This window comes from Adiantum capillus-veneris, chromosome 1, assembly GCF_014529385.1.
Source record: "Adiantum capillus-veneris isolate H3 chromosome 1, ASM1452938v2, whole genome shotgun sequence".
NCBI classification, from domain to species: Eukaryota; Viridiplantae; Streptophyta; class Polypodiopsida; order Polypodiales; family Pteridaceae; genus Adiantum; species Adiantum capillus-veneris.
In genome coordinates, this window is record NC_140931.1 from 48,181,652 (window position 1) to 48,203,726 (window position 22,075).

Consider the following 22,075-nt stretch of genomic DNA (forward strand, 5'->3'; position numbering starts at 1 on the left):
TCAAGGTTGAGAAGAAGGTGAGTAGGGTGCAGAGAGGAGTGGTGAGAGAGGTGGGGATGATGAGTGGAGAAGTGTGTGTGAAAGAGGAAAATGATAAAGTGGAAGAGGGAGTGTGGCTGCATAGCATGGCAAACTGGGGTCCACCAATAAAATCATAGCTCATAGCTCGTAGCTCAAAAGAATATGAAAAAATTTGAGGTAAAAGTTCAGCTCACGAGCTACAACTTTTGTTGTATCACCTTTTCAAATTCGGGGAGCATGTGATCTTTAAAAATTCAGCAAAACCGACTGTTTTTGCCACTGCACAAAGTCCTTGTGAGGTCCTTCTTTGGATGATTCTTTTGAATACCTCAAAGAGTGAGCCTCCCATAGTGCATGCATGCATGCCACATACCCTTGACTTTATTTGGTAGGTCTATAATTGAAGATATTGTTGAGATCATGATATAAGTGAATAGTACAACTAAGAAAATCAAATATTGAGGGGTCTAAAAAAATATGTACATGTCAAATATAAATAATATAGGTGGAAAAAATATAAAGGGATGAAAATAAATGTCTCTCATTATAAGCCTACCATAAAAAGATGAATATTTTGGTGGTCTAATTTATGAGAGTAATAGAGAATAGATGTAGGAAGGAAAAAATGACAATAGTGAAAAAATATACACATAAATAAACTAGTTTTTTTGGATTTTTGTTGGGATGGAGTTAGACCAAAAATAAGAGAAGCTTGCATGAAATTATTTTTATATGGAATAAAGAGTATGCAAAATGGTAAGAAAAAATATGGCAATGTTGAGTCAATGTACATAGCATAAATAACACACCATAGGTAGAAATATTTAAATAAATACCAAAAATTTATGAAAAATCCTTTTATTTAGGCCCTATATACAATGAAATATTTACACACAAATGGGCCATAATATATTTTATTTTTTTGATTTTATTTAATTTTTTGGCTCAACTAGCCCAGTGACTAGCTAGCTGAGGGTTTTTAAGAAAATATGGAGAAAGTCCCTAACTCACACGCCTTTGTACAGTGAAATGGTAGGGATAACGAAAATGTTTGAGTGATTTGATAGGGTGAGGTAGCTTACTATGGCAATTATGGAAAGCCAAAAAACGGCTATCATTAGCCCTCCCCCAGGATGATGGTATATTCATGTACCATCATAGAGCATCTTTTCCAAAGAGAGTGCTTTAGAGTCCTTGACGAGATCTTCATTGTTTGGCCCCTCAAAATTTTGGCTGGAGTTACACTCATGCTTCATGTAACAATACTTACATGAGACAGCTGCCCTTTGACAGATCTTTGGTAGATCCTTTGGTAGAAGGCGACTCAAATAGGGCTTCAAGCGATAACCATTTACCTTCCTAGAGTGCTCTTTCCCATTCAAGTCCATAAGGTGATAGTAACTTGAATTGAAAGCCTTCTTAACTATGTATGGCCCCTGCCATCTAGTTTCAAATTTGGCATCAAAACGATTATCGAGTAGTTGTTGAAAATCAACGCCTCTATGATCTCTCTCTCTCTCTCTCTCTCCCCTATTTCTTTTCATTGATTAGTGGCTCTCTCTCTCCCCCCCCCCCCCCCCCCCCACCTCTCTCTCTCTCTCTCTCTCTATATATATATATATATATCACACACAATGTCTCTTTCCTCTCTTCTTCTCATTGATTAATGCCCTCTGATCCTCTCTCTCTCTCACTTCTCTCTCTCTCTCTCTCTCTCTCTCTCTGTCTCTGGTGAACTACATTTGGAGTTGGCATGTGGTTGGCTTAACTTTGCGATAAGCAAGCAACCCCCCCCTCTATGCATAGAAAGATACTCAACTTTCGAGTTTTCCTTAGTCTCTCTCTCTCTCTCTCTCTCTCTCTCTCTCTCTCATGTGCCTACACACTCATCGCAAAAAATCAACAACTTGGTGGGAGAGGGGACGGGATAGCACGTTTCCTCATGACTTGTGGAGATGTCAATTTTTTTAGAACTTTAAGAAAGAGTATATGAGTGTCTCTTTAGAGTAATTTTCAAAATTTTAAAATACCAAATTACAGAATTTATTAAAATAATATCAATATTGATCTTGAAAAAATCCCCTTGAAAATAATAATCCTAATATATCTTCAAATTCAAAAGTCAAATTTGCATTGAGGAGTAAAATTCCCCTCCAATTTACCTTTTTTTGTATGAGACATATTTTATGTAGAGTGAAAAGTCTTTTGGCAAAAGAAAGAAAGTAATATATTTTTTTCATTGTCAAAAGGAGGCCATTCCACAAGTCCCCCCCCTTTTTTTTTAATAGCAAAACTCACAATTGTGAGTGAATTATATTTATCAACCCAAATAATTACAAGGTCTTGTCATGCTCGTGTTGAGCCATGACATCATCCAGGGACCATAATTACAACAGCTATCAGGGCAGCCATCCCACCCAACTCGCCCCCTTATCCTTGATACAAAGGGTCCCTTATCATGTTCTTTTGAGATCTTTTAATTACCGATAGCCAAGATTTTCCCCGTCCTAGGCGTGCCCTCTACTGTCAACAAAGCCCAAGTAGTTCTAGACCAATCCTCCGAGTGTTGCTTGCCTCCGAGCGTCCATATTAGCACTTTTCTTTCTTGTCTGGGTAGCCAAGCCGTTGAAAACAAGTTGATTATGTTCGTTCTTCAATTTGTTTGTGTAGAATAGATGAGGTGTCATAAATTTGTCAAACAATTTGTTTCTAAGAGTAGAGTTCACATAGAGCAAATCTTCGTTTGTTTGTTGAGCCTTCCGTATTCTGTTGAGAACAGAAATAAAATTTGTGTCTGATTGGCGCATTATTTGTGTTAACTCGTGGCATTTGATATGTGTGTGCCAAAAGAGGGTGTGAGCAATTCAACTGGTTCTTGTGGCTCGCAAAAGATCCAATGGTCCCAAATTGGGCTAGCTTGACAAAGATCTCCACAAAAAATTACTTCCAAACCACCAAATGGTTCAATGTGGTTATGCTTGATGTTGCAAAGTCTTGTATCTATGATTCTTAGAAGTCTGTTGCCTATCAAGGAGGCCTCATCAAACACAACTAGTTTGAGGTTTTTGTATAATTGTGAAAGTTCAGCAAGGCTGCTAGAAGAGAGGTTGACATTAGCTTGAAGCACGAGTGGTAGACGCAATGCAGAGTGAATTGTTGTCCCCCCAAGATTGAGTGCTGCTTTGCCAGTATATGCCAGTAGTAAAGCTGTGGGGATTTCAATGTCAAGTTGAATCGCCAAGTTGTAGTGTCGAATCAGCCCTTGGACTATAGTTTGCAGCACGAAAGTCTTCTTCCCTGTCCCTGCACCTCCCGTCAAGAAAAGATGAATAGGCTTCATTGGCTTCAATCGTTTCCTGGTTAAAATATCATCATAAAGGGATCGTTGATCAGTGTTTAATTTTTCAACTAATGATTGGTATTGCTCGTTCGGTAGTGCGAGCTTCTTAGAAAGAGGGAGCGACCTCGCTACAAGTGGAGGTCCTTGAAGATCAAGATCTAGATTGTATTTGTGAATTTCCATTGTTTCTGCACTTGATGAAGTGTTCATTGAGGACTCCCCAATGGTTGAAGTTGTGGTCTCCAAGCTTGAGAATTTTTTACGGTTATCATTTATGGTTTGAGAGTGTGTGATATATTTCTCTCTCCAAGAGCTAGGTGTCAATTCAAAGGCTGACTCTTCACCAATGAGCGGTAAAAACAATAAACAAAGCTCATGATAATGCCTCTCAGAGTCCTTCTCCAATTTGAAATTGATAAACCTAATAATGCGAGTTTCTTTGTTCTTTTGAGGACAGCCACGAACGAGCTTGTAGTTGCTAGCATATTCAGCCAAGCATAAGCACTGTAGATCAGGTGGATGGCGTGTGTACTTTGTGACTAGGTCATCGAAGAATATATTTGTGTCCTCAGGCTGCAAAGAATCCAACATGACTCTTCTTTTCAACAACAATGTCCTCTCAGCGCTCCAATCAGCATTTATAAACACAAATTCTTTGCTAGCACTATGCAAAGGTAGCGACAATGCAATGTATGCTGCTTGTTGTGATTTCATTTCTTGTGCATTGATCAATGCGCCACCAATATTTTTCAAGCGTTCCAACATTGGTAAGTTGTTCTTCTTGCAAGCTTCAACCACGTGTTTGATTGCTTTGCTTACGGAACTGCCACTTTTTGTCATGTATGATGTGCAATATGCAGCTGCACCGTGTCCATTGAAAATAATTTGAATATCAATATTTGCATCCCACAATGCACAAAGTTTCTTGTTGAAGTTATTTGTGAAAATGTCCTTGGGGTCTCTTTTCAAAAGAAGTGTTGGCTCTGTTATGTTTATGCAAAGTGCTTGGAGGTAGTCCTCTTCGTCCATATTCAGTGTTTCTAACCAAGCATCAAACGACAGTGTCGGTTCACGTTCTAAAGCAAGGAGCTATTGATCGATATGTCTCTTCCTGTCGACAATTTATTGTCTTGTTGTGTTGTTCACATTGTTTGGACATAAGATAATTTTCCTTCTTGAGGGTGGTCCTTGGAAGCCAAATCGACACAAAGTTTTGTGCTTTTTGCATGTCTTGCGATGTGAGTGAATCTAGACAGCTCTCAAGGATTCATCAAGATCATCCTTGTTCGTCATTATATATGAATCAATAAAATCCACCACCTCATCATTCGAAGCAATGCCAAATACAGGTGCGTTTTCTATTCAAAGCAACCCATGGTCATGTTGGCTTCCTCTTTGTTGGAACTCAGTGACAAAGAAATAATCCATCAGCTCACCGAGAATGGTTTTGTCACGTTTTAGTTCTTTCTTAGTTTCTCTAAATCTGTGGACATAATATCGAGCTGTTGTAGTAGGATCTGATCGGACTAGTGTTCTCATGTAAGCACACCTATTGGATTGATTGTCTTCAACAATGTGTGGATTGAGTTTAATCAAGCAATCCATCAACGGCTTCCACCTTTGCTCTGCGCATGAGAATGTAATAAAGAACGTGGGTTGTCCTAATGGTCGAATCATGGCGAAAACATTGCGCTTAAGTTTTGTTTTGTAGTCAGTGGAAGTCCGCAAATTCTCAAAGTCACTATATCCGACTTGGGATGAAAGTAGTTGTTCGACATTGGTTGTTGATTGAACGTCTTTAGCTTGCAGCTGCTTGCCTGGCAGCTTACCTTTACGTAAACGCACGCATATAGAGCCGAGGACCTTGCTGATGATAATCTTAATTGTCTTGAAAAAATATTCTCGATATCTCCTGCAAATCTTCTGTCCACATTCTTAAGCTCCCATTGCGCGACTTTCTGATACCTTTTTTTTGCCAAGAGATGATACTGTCTTCTTTCGCCAAAGAACAATGCTGGGAAAGATAACTCTTCACAATATTCATCGTCAAAAAGGCTCAATGGTGCAAACCCCTCTCAAGGTGCAATACTCTTGGCTTGTGCATTGTGATCTACAACTTGCTGAGAAGTGTAAAGGCCATGGAAAAGAGTGTCAGATGGTTCTTGGTCATCTACGAGAATGGCACCATTTTCAAGATACAATGGATTAAGCACAAGTTGATGCCATTCTCGTAGCACAAATGCGGGCCGGACAGCTCCACTTAGGTATGCATGATCATATTCTAATTTTCACTTGATCTCCACAAGGAGAGTAGCTTGATCGTCTACGAAGCGAGGCAATACAGTTTGCACCCTAGACAAATCTGCCATAACGTTGATAATGCTTCCTCGCAACCCATATTTCCCCTCATAAGTAAGTTCTCTTATTTGGGAAAATGGAATTCTAAGAGACACAAGACGGCGCTCTATAGCATTCAATTGCGAAACACTCTCCATACTTCGATTGAAAACTAGCAGCCCTTGCATGCAAAAAGGTGGAATTTGTTGACATTTCAATGCCCGCTTGCAAGCAACACATGCATTAGATTCCATGTGCGAAGTAGTGACAAGGACTCTCAACTCCTTCAAGAGAAGCAAGTCACCGTCTGATAATAGCCTCAAATTCTTACGAAAAAACAAACCATTGCAAGAGGCACATGGATAGCATGGAACATCTAGAATTTTTCTTGCGTAAAGAGTTGTTCGTGATTTTGACACCCTCATGTCACTGCTTGGTTGTAAACTCGGGTCTTTCCACATTTTATAAACCTTAGTTAAAATTTTCTTGCTTGAGAATGAAGAAGGATAGGACGCTTGAAAGAGCTAAAAAATATCTTTAGCACTTGCAAATGGATTCTCATTAATCAACGTGGTCAAGCAAGCAATGTCATCTTTGCTCCAAACACAACGTGGCTGTTTAAAATGCTTTGACGACATAGGAAGCCATACACATTTTGGTTCGAAAATAATGGAAGCAAGTGAAGGTATTGCAGATGTGGATTCTATGCTTATGCCTCCACAAAAAACAAATTTGATAAACTTCTTATTTTGGAAGACATGGACAACACATGTCACATTAAATTGTTGGCAAAACAAGATAACCAAGTGCATGCTCAAGAGCCGAGATGTTCCTTGTGTATGTATCAAAGTGTTCAAGTGGTCATGCAATGCGTGCTATCAACAACACTATTTGTCCATGGTGCAATCCATACAGCTCGTGTTTCATTTTTATTGTTAGCAAGGTCAAGCATTATAAGGTCAAGAAGATGTTTTTCCAATTCAATGAGAGACATAGAACAATTGAAGAGACAAATCAAAGCTTGCAAAACATCATCGTTACTATTATATGTAGACAAAAAATTTGGCAAAACATAAAGCTTTTTGTCATTTACAAAAAAGGATGAAGGATAGGCAACCATACTACCGTTCTTCAAGCAAAAGGTTAGGAGGAAAGATACAATTTAGGGTGCCTTGTAATCAATCACAAAACCGTGCTTGTCTATAGAGTATGTTCCAACTTTGCTAAAGGCAACAAGAGATGATTTCAAGTCTAACAAATTCTCATCAAAAAGGCTGAGAAAAGGCTTGGGAAAATTTAGAACTACATCCACGATATTTCCTTGCAGAATTACTTGTACAGCTTCTCCATTTTGCAAACAGATTTTAGCTTGAAGAGAAGGCAACTTCACAATCTGCACACGCTTTCCACACGAGTAACAAAAGGGTTGCAAATTTGACGACTAACATTTCTGCCTTTGCAAGTCACACACATATTCCACCTCCAAACTGTTGATGTTAACCATCTCCAAAGTTCCAAAGACCTACAAACAATTATGAGATTAAAACTTGCAAGCAATGCTCACGCAAATAGATCTAGTTAAAGTAGATTACCTTCTTCCCAAATCCCATACTAGTGACTTGTTTTGAGAGATGCTACGAGAAAACACTCTTTAAATTTTTTGGCAATGCACAAATAAGAGTTGCGTCCACCACAAATAATATGATTGATGCTGCTTTGAAGACGTTGATGTTGTGCGCAACACATGAAAAAGAACCCTTGGTTTTCAAAGCATCAACCATGAGATGATAATTGCCACACCTGGACGGAACAAATAGCAACTACACAAATAATCCATATTAGAGATAAGCCTTAAGATATCAAGGAAAAATTGATCAAATTGATGACTCACACTTGCTCTATCACTGGATGCAGGGCCATCTGCGATGGTTAAACGATAACTATCACCACCATCGGACCTTGGAGGTCTCAACCTTCACAAGAGTGAATGCGATAGTGGGAGCGAACTCAATCACTGCCTTATCAGTAAGCAACTCCTTAATTCTATGTTCACAGTAAACATGTAAACAACAATCAAAGCTTTCAACTTTTACAACAATAGTGGCATCATTTGCATAGAGAGCCCACAAGCTAGTACCTCCATCTTTCCACACTTTTCTCTTGACATACACCCCCTCAATACGCTATCGTGCAGCTCTGCTGCCATGTAGAGAAATAGAGCAGACAAATGCAAGCTAAGCTTCTTTGAAGCCTACACATTTAATGGTCAATGATCAGGGTTTGTTAACAGGCCAAGTTTAATGATTAATATATGCCAAATGCGGCTTTAAAAAGCCAACTGATACCTTAATGATGCCAGAAATGACTATGCTTGAAGTGAGCACAGATGTGAGTTTATGATCTAGAACTGTAGTGCTTGAAGAGCTCTACTGGCCTGTCTTTACGTCTCGTCAATTGGAGCTACGGTGAAGAAGTTATGGCATATTGAAGTTTGAGTCGATTGCAGATCCGTACCGGATTGGGCAACTACAAGTGAGGTGACAAAAATAAAATGAATGCATGGGCCTGAAGTGCTCATTTTCTGGAGCACGTTGGTTTTTTCAGAGCAGTGATCGGAGTCTCGATCGCCAAGATATTAGGCGTTAAAGATTCACCGGGGGCCGGCTTCGTACCAGTTCGGTCCGCTCGATTGGAGTGCAACAAAGTAAGTGCTCGAAGAGAATCTTGTCCAAAATATTATCTCCGACAGTGCATTGATAGCAGCTACATGTACGTCAAATGTGGTGTACGTCTCATTAAGTACAAAAACTGCTTGAAGAGCTTCATGTGATCTCATGGAAAGCATTGATTCCGGGATTGACCCTGAGGGGAGAGAATCCTTGATGAGACTGTTGACAAGGACTGCTCGAAAGAGATGTCGTGCTTGGCAGTGATTTGGCTGACATGTATGCTAAATGTGATGCCCTTACAAAGTCTATGGCCGCCCATACTCACAATTCAAATGGCTGCCCAAGGGCCACAACCTTGGCCACCCACTTAATAAACTAAGGGCTTTAGTGTGTAAGGGAAAAATAAAAAGCAAAGCATGGCGGGCAAGCAGACAGCAAGGGGCGCAGGGGGTGAGATGACGCTCGCAGCGCCTTCCCTGAGGCTCAGACGGGCACACTCGTGAAGCGGAAACTCCTCGGCAGCCCAGGGCGACCACTTTCGGAGCTTGTCCCGGCGAATTTCATGCTGGTCGAACCCCGGCCCTACCACGTCATAAATAGGACTCCCACGCCACATCACCGACGGCGCCGTCGTTGCAGGTTGTGGGTAAGTGAGACGGGGTGAGTAAAGAGAAAAAAATATAGGGTTACGAGGGGGAAGCAAGAGAGGCATGAGGAGGATCTCGATTAGGAGAAAAAGAAATGCTCTCTCTCTCCCGCTCTCTCTCTCTCTCTCTCGTTCGTGTTGGGGACGACACGGCAACGAAGGCTTTCTCTCTCTCTCTCTCTCTCTCTCTCTCGTTTTCACAAGGGGCAAGCCAAGGCGAGGAGGAAGAAGGCAAGCAAGCGGAGCTTGAGAAGAGCTTGTCGAGGAAAGCAAGCAAAGCAAGGGAGGAAGCTTGTCGAGGCAAGCATATAGGTCGAGAAGAGCTTGTCGAGGCAAGCAAGCAAAGCAAGGGAGGAAGATTGTCAAGGCAAGCAAGTAGGTCGAGAAGAAGCTTGTCGAAGCAAGCAAGCTTGACCAAGGCAAAGCTCTCTCAAACTCTCTTTCGATCTCGTTCTTGAAGCTAAGCAAGGAAGAGCTTGGATGACTACAAACCCCTAAGCTATCGGGGCGAGTTTGGCAGATCTCTTAAGGGAAGTGAAGGAGTAAAACTGAGGAATCTGTGAAGGGGGTGAAGATTGAGAAAGACGGGGGGGATGTTGAAAGATCTCTCTCAATCTTTCTCTCAATTAAGCATAAAAAGGACGACAGAGGCGATCAAAGGATGCTACATAGAGATAGCTTGCAGAGAATTTGGCAATAATTGAAGCATAAAGATTGAGGCAATGAGCAGAATTAGGTAAATGAGACAGATAAAGCGAAAAAGGGAATCTCATCACCGAAAACAGTCTGAAGGTTGATTAAGAATTTTGTTAAGTCCGGTGTCGTTAACGGCCCGGTTAATCCTGTAACGGGAGCTTAAACTCCTAGTTAGCAGATGATCCAAGTGACGGTGCTGTTAACAACCCGCCTTGGCTAAGAATTTAGTTGTACTCAAAGCTTTAATCAATTAATTGAAGGGTACGGTGATTTCCAGATTCAGTTGCATGTGTTTCTCTCATTCTCTCTCTTTCACACCTCTCACAGCCAAAGGCCCGGCGCCTGCCCGGCTCATGTAGCGAACACATATCCCCAGACATCTTTGGTGAACCCGACGCGAAACAAGCCCGGGTGGGAGGTAAAGATGGAGATGCCAGAACAGTTAAAGCAGTTTATTGAAGATTTCAGTGCCAATGGATTTGATAAAAATCTGGCAGTTACAGATTTGCCAAAAATGATGGAATTGGTTCAGGGGTATCTACAGGAAGAAAAAGCCATGCAGATAAAAAAGCAGACTGATGATGCTGTAGAGCTAGCACTTGATGCTGTTTGGGAGCAGTATTATAATTTTCAGGGATATGATCCAGAAGGTTTTATTGCATGTTACGAAGCTAAGATGAAGAGCCGAAATGTTCCAAAAGATCGGATGATTGCAGCTTTGGAGGAGGTTTTAAACTCTGATTTTAAAATGCACGTTCAAGAAGTGGCAGAAGAATATCCCACACGGTGGAAGTATTTTGCAGAGGAATTTATTTACGAAAGCTCAAGGATTCTAGATCGGGAAATAAAGAAGATTACTGTAAGGTCTCTCACCCCGATCAAAAAGAGCACCATTGTACCTTGAAATGAATATACTGGAAAAAGTTACTACTTAAAGCAGTTTTCTGAATTCTGTCAGTGCCATGATGTTTATAATATTTTAAAGCTTCGAAATGTGAATAAAAATAATTTTTGTAAAAAAATTCCAAAAATAGTAAGTTTTTGGTCACCCGACCCGTCCGTTTTGATCGTCTCGAAAAACTGCACCTGTACCCCGAATTTAAAAAAAAAAAACATTTTCGAACCCCGGGGGCTGCTAAATATGGCAGGTACTCGGGCCAATATGCCTTAGTTAGAGCTTGCTATAGCAATTTTCGGCATCAAATTCCGACTCGTATGACCCGTTTTAGCCTAAGATCAATGTTTCCCAAAATTGTCCGGGGAGGCACCGGGGGCTCGAGGCTGTGTGGGAGCAGGTTCCAGGCCACTCCAGCCTTTTGTCCTTGTGGGAGTCTTGGGAGAGTTTCCAAGCTTGCAACTAAGTGTGAGAGCCAATTAACCAAGCCAACTGGACACTTGGTGGGCAGGCAATTGGACTTGCCATGCTTAACTGGAGTAGCTCCTAGATGCAAATAGCAAGCAGGTTCGGTTTTCAGCTTGAGGAGGCCTATTTAAAGGTGTGCTCTCTCTCTCTCTCTCTCTCTCTCTCTCTCTCTCACACACACACACACACACACACACACACACACACACACACACACACACACACACACACACACACACACACACACACACACACACACACACACACACATTGTTTGGCGAACGAAGCAACAAGCAGCCGTTGCCAGAAGGACCATATTTTTCAGAGAAACCATTGTAAAATTCTTTTGTAAAGAAGCATCTCTAAGCTGGGAAATTGTCAAAGGATGTATGATTATTCTTATGGGAGCAATTGTATATTAGAGAGCCAGTTAGAGGTTTGGGAGCTTATGGCCGGACAAGCCATTTTGTAAAGACCTAATCTATAAAGGTCATTTTTTGTAAGTTTGAAGATAATCTTTTAATGGAGAACTCAGAGGACAGCGTACGTTTGAGAGCTCCTTCTTGTTCAACCTTGTAATCTTCGCCATTGCGGCTACGGTAATCCAAATTCAGATTTGATTATTGCATTGTGTTCCTCTCCTCTCGCTCTTTCATTCAAGTGTAATCATTCAAGATTCGGTGTAGGTTTTCAACTACGAGTTTGAGGCCTTAAATCGTTGTTTTGAGTGTCTATATGCGTGTTTTATGTTGTTTTGACCCTAGGAGGGGCTTTAGGGACCCTAAAACACCCATTAGGATCACCTGTTCGCTGTTTTTGCTGACTTTGGAAGGAACAACCGCGATCGTTGTACCTCTCCAGAATGCTGTGACAGTGATAGGATATATTCTTGATAGTCCCCTGTAGCTTCCCTTCAAGTTTCGTGCAATTTCGATATGATTTGCATGGTAAACGGGCGTGATGACTGAAGAACGGTGTAGGAGGACATAGGCAGATTACTTGGTGGTAATGCGATTGATTTACTTATAGAGTTAGTGGTTGCATCTCTTTGAGTTCACTTCATTAGGATTGACACCCTAGTGAGTTCCCATGCTTCATTCGAGTCGCTTCCCCTGTATTGATAAATATGTTGATGCTTGAGAGCTATGCTATGGACGTCAGTCGCGGTGACCCGCAAACATTGGCGCCGTTTCCGGGGAATGCACCTTAGGTGATGAGTGATCGAGTGCGCAGTTAGACTCCTTAAAAAAGATGAATCCACAAATCCATTTTACACCTCAGTTAGGCTGCTAGACAAGGGTTTAGAGCTTAGTGGAGTCTAGAGCCAATGGACCGGCTAGATCCTCTCTTAGGAGATTTAGGGAGCTGTGAGTGAGTGTGTTAAAGCATTTTTGCTCTTCAATTTCTTTAATTCGATTGAGTACTGAAATCTCACCCGAAATCCGTCGTGTTTGTTTTGTTTGATTCATTTTCTTATGTTTTTTCATTTCTGTACTTAGGAGTAGGATAAGTAAATCACATTCCAGTCAGATTTGGGACAAAAGTCAGAGCCGAGAAACCAGAAAACCATAACTTTGGCCAAAAAAGCCATAAGACTCTGAAATTCTGAAAATCTGACCAAACAGGATTGATATTGATTCAAATCACAAAGTGGTAGCACAAAACACTAGGAAACACTTGTCAGAGGGAGCAGACAAAATTTCATTAGATTTGGCCCAGGTACTACGATCGCGATCGGTGTACCTCAGTGTCAGATTTGGACAAGATTTGACATGTGCCTTCTTGATAAGATTCTAAACAACTTTGTCTAAAGCAACCACACTCAAAAACATCAAAAATCAAGGAAATCAGGCCACTTGGGTAAAACTAGCCTGACAGAGCTAGAAAGTGCAAAATCTTGGCTTTTGGTGATCCAAATGCAAAAAGACTTTGGGGATAGCCTTAAAACATCAGTGTCTACAAGCATGGCAAATTTGGTATGATTTGGGCTCAGAAGTACGATCGCGATCGGTGTATCTAAGTGCCAGATTTGGACCAGATTTCATATGTGGGATCCCCAGGTGTATACAAACATAAAAGGTTAAAGAACCTAGAGCCAGAAACCTCAAAATACCTGTCAAACCATCTGAACACAGATCCAAGTCAAAAATTGCTAAACTGGCTTAGAAATTGACTTTCAGTAGACCAAAACACATCAAAACTGAGAAGGTACCATACAAAGGGATAGCCTGTACATAGGACAACCCCAGGTATCTCTCAAATCCCAAATCAAACATCAAAATCCAATCAAATTGATAAATTTGGAAAAACAGGCACTTCCAACCAAGAAACAATAAAAACTTCACCTTTTTGAGTCCAAATACAAAAGTGTCTGGCAGGTAGTCTTAAAATAGCCTAGTGAACAAGCTGGTGAAGTTTCATCTAATTTGGGCTCAGAAGTACGATCGCGATCGGTGTACCTGTGGCCCAGATCCAACTCATTTTTGACCTGCTCATAGACCTAGGTTATACAAGATACCAGGAGTTTTCAAAACTCAAATTGGACATACTGTCAATAATCTGCAAGAAAAATTGTGTTGAGATCATTTTGAAGTGTTGAATCTGCTGACAGTTGGAATGATACAGTGATCTCATAGCCATCCAGTGTATTCATTTGCAGAGACCGATCAAGTAACAACCCATGCAGTCGCAGGAATTGGAAGATCTTTCCATCTCCATGTAAGAGGTTTGGATTCACTCAGTAAATCACACTTTCTTCATGTTTTTGAGATCGGAAAAACAAATCAACACCAGACACCTAAATTTAGAGGATTAAACGAGTGTTGCATCAACGGAGGAGAGTGTAAACCAAGGGATAGTGCGATCGTTAGAGCCGATCCTTGAAGAAGTCAACTCCGACACTTCTTTAGAGATATCTTTCGAGTATTTCATAGAACACTTGGGACAAATAAAACTAAACGGAAGAAAAAACATGGCAGCAGGACCATCAGACCCCTCGGCCACACTAAAGCTATTGTTCATCAAGTATCAATATGACAACAAGCAAGGTGCCAAGATATACAAAGATGGTATGGACCGCTACTATGTGAAAATAGAAGGTAGACCAAGTGAGTTCAGGGACTTAGTGCCTGTAAGCTATAGCGGAGACAGGTACCTAGATGACGAGGGTATCATGTACTTGATAGTCCTGAATCCTAACATTGTAGGCAAGTGGGGATTGATGGGCACAAAAGCCGAAATAGACGAGGAACATGAGGAGAAGGCACCAACAATGAGCTTACCTAATGTGAGATTAAGGTAAGAAAACGATACGTTGAGAATCAACACGGATAATGTCTACTTGGGGTTATACAAGTATAATAATGGAGAGCAAGATCTCTATTATAGATGTGAGGAACCCTACGTCGGGGAGATGACTGAGCGGAAAAGACTTTATGTCTTCACCTACATAGAGGGAGCGGAAACGAAAATTGCAGCATACGACAAGTATGGAAGACGATATGCAGCAATCGATAAAAAATAATTGGAAGGATATACGTACTTTGGGGGACCACTTCATCAGTATTATGTCACTCCAAGCCCACTAAGACCAGCACCTACAACTGTCATGCCAGAACCGTTGACCACAGGTGGAGGGTGGACTCATGTAGCTCATTCTTTCAGTTGACCTCATTATTCAATGCCAAGCCCCATGGGAACGTTACATTCCAGAGAATCAATGGCTACGAATCGAGGTAGTGCAGTTCCTATCTCTACACATACGGCTGTAGGTCCGACAATTGCAGTCACCCCATCACATTTACCACCTAGTAGTAGATTTGGGGCGGGGGAGCCAACGAGAGCAACCTACGACCTCCGTGATGCACGAGAACGATTAAGTCGAGACATGGGAGCAATGAGATTGACCGCTGCCATAGACGGATCAAACCATCCCAAGTAGCAAAGTGCATGCCAAAGAAGTATAGCGGATAGGGGGATCCATATGCCCATGTATCGCTCTTCAAGCAAGTCCTAAGAGCAGAAAAGATCACTAATTTCCACACTCAATACGAGGGATTCGGGCTAACCTTGGAAGGGACGGCCTTAACCTGGTTTTAACCTTTAAACCCTGAAACTTGTCTGAATATTGAACACCTATTGTGCGAGTTCGCAGAAGAATTCTCAAAACGGGGTATAAAGCATAATACTGTATCACAGATATACGCTTTTAAACAAAGGGAGAATGAAAAAGTGAAGGAAGCAACCTTGAGATTCAAGCAATACATTGAGAGGTGCCTGAGGAGAGAATTACCGCAGGACGAGAGATTGTCTATGCTCTTCATTGAAGGACTTAGGAATGAAACCTTGAAAAAGGACCTTCACTTGAAAGCCTGTAGCACGTTTCAACAGGTTACAAGGGAAGCGTTAGATCTTGTCGATAACTACAAAGCATATGGGGAAGTGTCGGAGGATACTGATTCAGTAACCAGTGGCTCTTCATCGATAAAAAGCGAATCCTCTACCAAGAAAGATGCCCAGGCATCCTTGATGCCGACAGCTGATCAATTGATAGAGAAGGTAACGAAGAGAATGCAACAACATATGAGATCAAATCCGGTGTTGAGACAGTCTCAGACGAGGAAGTGTGACACATGTGGGGGGGATCATCCGACGCCGTGGTGCCCACAACAGCCAAAAGCACCAGTTGCAAATGAACGAATACTGAAATGGTGCGCCATAGAACAAAAATGGACGAATCATAGCACGGAAGAGTGTTTTTATAACAAAAACTATGTGAGGAAAAGACCGTATGGGCCTCCAGCAGGACCATCCCAACCACCTCCTCCAAGATATCAAGTTGGACCAAATATGAATCTGGTAGCAGGAGAAGACAGACCTCAACCTATATTGGGTCAACAACCTCCATTACCACAGGAAAATAGGGCCATGATTAGGTATGCTCAACCTTGTGAAGCATCACCAGGAACAAATAGTACACTTCAAGTTTCTTATTACGAGGAACCGAATGAGCCTTACACAACAGAACCCGAATCACAAATATACACAGACGAAGCCTATCAACCGTGGGGAAATAGCGAGGGTATGGCACCACCAACGTATGTAGCACAACCTTCGAGAGATCAATATTTGGTAGACGAAAGAACGTTAATGTTCATTGCGAACCAGAATTACAAACCAAGAGGATATCCTAATAGAGCAGGACAACCTATGGGACCACCTCCTCAAAATCAAACTCCAATTGGACAGTGCTGTAGCTGTGGAAGTACGGATCATTGGGAGCGTAACTTTCCTTTCAAAGGCAAAAGAGTGAAAAATTTTGGGTTTTGTGACAGATGTGGTGTGAATCACATATTGCCAGATTGCCCAAAAAATCCGGACAGCAAGGGAAAAGCGACTATGAATATTGTGGGGGTTATACCAAGTGCAAGAAGCGGATCAGAAACCGATCCCATGATCCAAATCAATGTGATAACCAGAGCCCAAGCCAAGGACTTAAGGAAAAACGAGTCCGTGGAGGAAAAGGTCGAGTTTCCGATACCCACAGAACACGAGAGTTTATCCGTGAGAACCCAACGAAAATCCTGGAAGGCGAAACGAGACAGGATGAAAACAAGAAAATTGAACAACCAAATTGCCATGCAAAACGAATTGCAAAAAACGGGAAAGCGTCCTCAGGGGGATCAGTCTTGGTTGACAAAGTGCTAGAGCCGTTAGATGCTCTATTACAAGCGTGCGAAGCAAGGTTAAAAACAAACCAAACTTTAGAGCAAAGATGGCTACCTTATCCTCAACCAGAAGTGGAAACGAAGCGTTTGGAAATGTGTAAACACCTCATTGAAACAGCCCAGGCGTTGATAGAACCTAAGATGGTTAGAACCCCAGAACAAGAAGTGTTGATTCAGAAAGAGCGAGAAAAACTAAAAATCGATGAACCAAAACAAGTAAACGAACCCAGGCCTGAAACGATATTGTCACTGCATCATCGAGTGGTGCCAAACACGACTGATGACGCTAAGTCAATGGCGATAATGCAAATTCCAGAAGTTGAAGAACACTAGCCCCAACACTTATGGAAAACCATTAGAAACAGAAAGAACGGAAGCGCGACGTTACAGCCTGCTTCAATTCCTGAGATTAACCTGGATAACGGATTTTATCCAGACGATATACAATCACTGTATGGGGATGCGGGAACGAAGGTTTCGATGGAAAGCAAAGCCCAATCCTTGAAAACCCTGCCTTCATTTATAATTGAACATGAGGCACAATCGGAGATAAGATTAGTTCCATCCCAAACGAGAACTATTCCACATATGGTTGACTCAAAAAGTCTTCAAGAGATGCTGTCGACACCTATAACATGCACAATCACACTGTCCGAACTCTTGAGAGTCAGACCACACTTATGGGAAGACATGGGAAAACATTTAAAGCACAAAGGAGTAAAGATTCCTCTTTCGAAAAACCCTACGGGAGAAGAAAACAAACGGGAAAGTCAACCCAAAGCCTGACCAGTGCCCATAAACAAGGTCGGAGATTACTGTGAAGGTGAGAAGGAGAATACAACCCTACCTGTTGAATATCAGGATATAAAACGATAGCCATCCTAGACAGTGGAGCAGGAGTGGCGATTGCTACCAAGCAAATCTGGGAGAAGTGGGGCCGTCCAGCTCTCAAGAAAACGAGAATGAAACTGCAACTCGCAGATGGGTATGTAGAGAGACCATTGGGAATCCTAGACCAAATAGTTGTAACTTCATGTGGAATTAACTATGAGCACACCTTTGCTGTGGTGGATTTTGGGAAAACGAACAACTTCGACATTATTTTGGGACGACCTTTTATGCGTCAACTCAAAATGATACAAGATTGGGGGTACGACCAAATCTACCTAAGGCACAAAGAGCTAATAACGAAGATCAACATGAAGGATCACAGCTATAGAGACGTTGCAAAAACACCAGTGCAAGAATTTAATTCAACCACTATAAATGAAAAAGAAATACCTGCATGGATGCAAACGAAAGCGCATGTCTGGATGTGTGGAGCATTTGATTGTGGAGAAATAATCAAGGACGAATGCGTTTTGGAAAGATCCGTAGAAGACGAAGCTTATTTCCTAGAACCTTTCCCGGAAAATTTATTTGAGCCATTCGGGTGGACTCAAATATTGTCAACCTTGGACATATGTGTTAACGAATGTACACCTACGAAATTTTGTGACGAAGAAGGATACGACCTAGTAACGTTGCAAATGGCTAGCGTCATCCTTGAGTTAGGATCTGAGAGCAAGGAACAAGAAGAACCTCCACGTGAGACCAAGTGTAAAAGAATAATTGATGAGATATCTGTAGTGAACGATAGGAATCGAACAGAGGAGGAATTCACGGATTCACTATGCTGTGACCTTCCATCACACTGGACAACGAAATCCAACTGATAGAGGTTGATGATGAAAGATCAAGAGCATCAGAGACCAATAGGAAATATAGGTTGAGACAAGACAGGTTTTACGAGTTTCATAACCAAAAACCTGGTCGACTGGAGCGGTATAAATCCAAAAGAACTAGAAAATCAAGGGCGAATAAGCATAATCCGATGCCTCTTGTCAATGACAGAACGGGATATCTAAAGCTTGTCAAAGCTGAGGATTGTGTCAAAGACGCAGGTCACTAGCCGGTTTATCAAAACTAAACCGCGAAAAAACAACAAGAAGAACAGACACGAGAAGCAAACGACTAAGTCAAAGAAAGGGGGGAAAACAAAGTCTGGAATGACCAAAACAGAGAGGAAAACAGAGTACAATAAGCTCAAGCAAACCCTCAGAGACATATGGACGGCTGACTTTGAAACAAATGAGGACACGAATTCTGACAAGATGGATGCACCGTCCCATTATAAGAAATATACCATACAAGATAGGAAAATCATAGTGTAACAACCAATGAGAGAATTGAAGGAAACCGGGTACATCATACGACAGTCCTGAAAAATCCAAACGAATAGATCTAGCGGGTCCAGGAGAAGATCCAAAACCTTTATATATTTCCACGGATCTTACTGAAGAAGAGGAAAAGCTTTTGGTAGCTATTCTTAAACAATATAGAGATGTGTTTGCATGGTCATACAAAGATCTTAAGGGGGTGGATCCAAGTATCTGTCAACACACAATATCCCTTAAGAACGACACCAAACCCAGAAGACAACGTCCCTATACTTACAATGAAACGTTTGCGAAAAAGATCAAGGAGGAGATAGATAAACTTAAGGAGGCAGAGTTTATTTACGAAATTGAGCACACCGATTGGGTTTCACCGATTGTGGTGGTCCCGAAGAAAAACGGAAAGTTAAGAGTGTGCGTCAATCTCAAGAAAGTAAATGCGGCTACGATTTCGGACAACTATCCCCTACCCATTACTGATCATGCAATAGAAAGGGTGGCAGTCAAAGAGGCTTATAGCTTCTTAGATGGCTTTTCGGGTTACAACCAACTCTCAATAAAGCCAGAGGATCAACACAAAACGGCTTTCGTAACTGAATGAGGTATTTTTGCATTCTGGGTAATGGATTTTGGCTTAACAAATGCACCAGCCACATTTCAAAGGCTGATGGGTCATGCTTTTAAAGAATATCTAAAACAATTCTTAGAAATTTACATGGATGACCTGTGTGTTCACTCTCTTATCAGATTGGAGCACATAGAGCACTTGACCAAGGTGTTCGAAAAATATAGATTGTATCGGATTTTCCTGAATCCAGAGAAATGTGTCTTCATGGTAAGACAGGGCAAAATATTGGGACATATAGTTTCCAAAAATGGTATTTCGACAGACATGGAGAAGATCACCGTCATTGTTGATCTACCACAACTAGTAAAGGTGAAAGAGGTACATGTATTATGAGCCATTGTGGATATTATCACAGATTTATGTACTCATACGCTATAATTGCAAAACCACTTTACGCGCTGATAACTAAATTTGAGTGGACAGAGGAGTGCGAGGAAGCTTTTCAAACTTTGAAGCAGAGGTTAATTTCCGCTCCAATTTTGAAGGCTCCGGATTGGGAAAGGATATTTCACATCCACGTAGATGCATCAGCATATGCAATAGGATGCATACTTGCACAACCTGGAGAGAACAACATGGATTTTCCAATAAGTTACTCCAGTAGACAACTGAACAATGCAGAGAAGAATTACAAGACAACGGAGAGGGAGGAATTGGGTATGGTCTATGCGGTAAAAAAGTTTAGACACTACTTACTTTCCAATAAATTTGTATTCTTTGTTGATCACCAAGCACTGTTGTACTTAGTAAACAAACCTTGTAGTACGGGGATAATTGTTCGATGGTTCATCATATTGCTTGAGTAGTCAAAAAAGGAACTACACACCAAAGAGCGGATCATTTATCTAGAATGATGCATGGAGAAAACCCTGTAGGAGTTGATGATGATTTGCCAGATGCATATCTTTTCAACATAGAAATGGTTCCAAGATGAAGCGAGGATGTAATTCCTTTGCTGACTATCGGGTCATTGAATGTGACAAGAAAACCATCTACCATTGCAACATCCAGATCATTGGTAATGTTGGCGGGCAGGCTATACAAACAAGGATTGGATCAAATCCTTAGGCTTTGTGTTGAATCGAGTGAACGGGAAATGTACCTAAACCAAGCTCACGTACAAACAACGGGGATTCACAATGGGCATGCACAGATGTATCAGAGATTGATGAGAATGGGTGTGTATTGGCCAAAAGTGTGACATAGTGTTCATATGCATGTCAAATCTTACGCTAAATGCATGCTTCAAAAGACAATAGAGCACGCGACTCTATTCAGATTATCTGTCACACCCCGATGGAGTAACTACATTGTGGAATACCTCACCACCAGGATATTGCCTGAAGGGATGAGTAGATCACGAATCAAAACGATCACGAAAGAGGCAGAAAACTATGTACTGATTGAGGACACTCTTTACAAGAGGGGAAAAGACAATCAATTGCGAATGTGCACAACTGAAGAAGAATATATTCCTATATTAGAGCAAGCACACGGTGGACAAGCTGGTGGACATTTCTCAACTGACAAAACGGCCAAAGAAATTCTTATTACAGGAATATCGTGGACTACACTATTCATGACGCTGAAGAGTTTGTGAAACGATGTGACGATTGCTAGAAAACAAAAATTCCTAGAGCACGAGATGATATGCCCTTAAGGCCAATGATGGGGGCAAGAGCGTTTACGAAATGGGGAATAGATTTTGTAGGACCGATAGCGTCTCCGGGATATAAAACACATGCTCAATACATTATTGTGGCAACAGATTATCTAAAAAATGGGTGGAAGCCAAAGCAATAACCAGAAATGATGCAAAAATGACAGCACAGTTTTTGTATGAGAACATTTTCACCATATATGGCTTACCAATTGAGCTAGTGAGCGATAGAGGAACTCACTTCATCAATGAAGTGATCGAATTCCTATTGGATGAATTCATGGTAATTCACAGGAAATCTGCTCCCTACCACCCACAAGCGAACGGCCAAGCCGAAAGTACGAATAAGATTTTGGTGACAATTCTCACCAAAATTGTTGGCGAATCAAGAGCTGACTGGGATCAAAAGTTGCATTCAGCTTTATGGGCATATAGAGTAGCTTACAAAACATCGATCGGAATGACTCCGTTCAACATGGTTTATGGAATTCAAGCAATTTTGCCACTTGAATTCCTTATCCCCATGATTCGAGTCGCTAAACCATTAGAATGGACGGGCCATGAATTATCCAATCAGGTAGATGTCCTGGAAAAACTGGATGAAACTAGATTGAGAGCCGTTGCATCAATCTACGTGCAAAAGAGAAACATGAAATCATTCTTTAATCAACATGTTATCAGCAAGGAATTTTCTACTAGGGATTACGTCTTAATGTATACCCTGAAACAACATTCCCGGAAACTCAAAAAACGAGGAAATGGAACCTATGTGA

General features: G+C 41.4%; 1 pseudogene; it reads right to left on the bottom strand.

The window, feature by feature from the left end:
- Positions 1 to 6,860: 6,860 nt before the first annotated feature.
- Positions 6,861 to 22,075, bottom strand: part of LOC147464673 (uncharacterized) — a 72,509-nt pseudogene continuing 57,294 nt past the window's right edge.